This window comes from Pteropus vampyrus, unplaced genomic scaffold (assembly GCF_000151845.1).
Source record: "Pteropus vampyrus isolate Shadow unplaced genomic scaffold, Pvam_2.0 Scaffold101, whole genome shotgun sequence".
NCBI classification, from domain to species: domain Eukaryota; kingdom Metazoa; phylum Chordata; class Mammalia; order Chiroptera; family Pteropodidae; genus Pteropus; species Pteropus vampyrus.
Genome location: NW_011888882.1, coordinates 1,833,390 through 1,834,775, shown reverse-complemented (window position 1 = coordinate 1,834,775; position 1,386 = coordinate 1,833,390).

Sequence of the window (1,386 nt, the reverse complement as noted above, 5' to 3'; positions counted from 1 at the left end):
GCTTTTCTCATAAATTGAGGAAGACTTTTTAGTCAAGCAGGTAATGACATGATTTCAGGACAATGATTTAGGGACTGGACTACCAAATCATCTGACTTAAACTGAAGTATAAAGTGAAAGAGATAATCACCAAGATTTGCTCAGAAAAACAAAGTCAAAGCCAAACTATGGGCCCATGGAAAGACAGTGTCTTATTAGATCAAAGTCGATTGGCTAGTAAAGTGTCATGGACTCAAAACATTTTAAAATCCATATCACACCCAGCAAGACAGTACATGCAAGAAATACCAACCCTGACTTTCAAACTGTTCACGAGGTTTTGATTCAATAGTGACAATAGCCTTAGAGAAAATTCATCTTGTTATAGTCCACTAGATACGCTTTCAACAGTATCTGAAACAGTTATTGCTAATTTTTATGCTATATGGTGGTAGTAGCAATTAGGAACAGGTAGTTTCCATTATAACTGATGGAAAAAATAAACTTGCAATCTCTTATAGTGTTTTTAGTAGGACTTCAATCTTCCAAACACAGATTTAAGTCTCATGCCTATAAATATATTTTGAGAGGTAGGAAAAAAAGTATTGTCTTTCATTGCCAAAAAAAAGTCCTTAGATTTCAATATCATACATACCCAACAAACACAACATGTTGAAAGATGTGCTCTCTTTTGTGTACTAGCTAGCCATTTATTTTTTAAATGCAGTAATTTGATAGTTCATCTATCAGAAGTCTTTGCGAACTTTTAAAACTTTAATATATGTCAAAGTTTAGATTTATGTTTTGCATGGAATTGAATATAGCATAAAATATTATGCTCTACATAAGGTGCTGTAATGATTATACTGTTTTATTCTTTGGAGAAAATAGGATGCTCAGGTGCAAGGAGCTAGAGTGCTGCAGAATGTATAAGAAGAAAACTGACAAAATAGGAGATTAGAAATGGGTTCTCTGATAAGTGATGGATAAGTCATCAAGACCCAAAGGAGAGGCAGGAGCTAACTGACAAAGGAGGAGGAAGTGAGAATATTTCATGAGAGGGCATAGCAAGCGAAGGCCCTTGTGGGATAAAATCATGCTGCACTGCAGGACCTCCAAGGCCAGTATTGCTCTAACACAAAGTTGAGAAGGGAGAGTTAAGAGTTTATGTCAATAACATTGGCAGGGGCAAATCACTGGGGGGATAAGGATGGGATGTGGATGCATAGCATAAAGGTCTAAAAGTAAGAGAATGGGAAAAATTTTTAGAAAAATGGAGTTTTAAGGTCATAGGTGTTAAAAGGCAAACTGAGGCATATTAAAACTTTTAAGAGTATTTGAGCAAACATTGATTTGAATTGGGCAGCATCCAAACTAGCAGATAAAAAGGAGCTCTGAGGATATGTG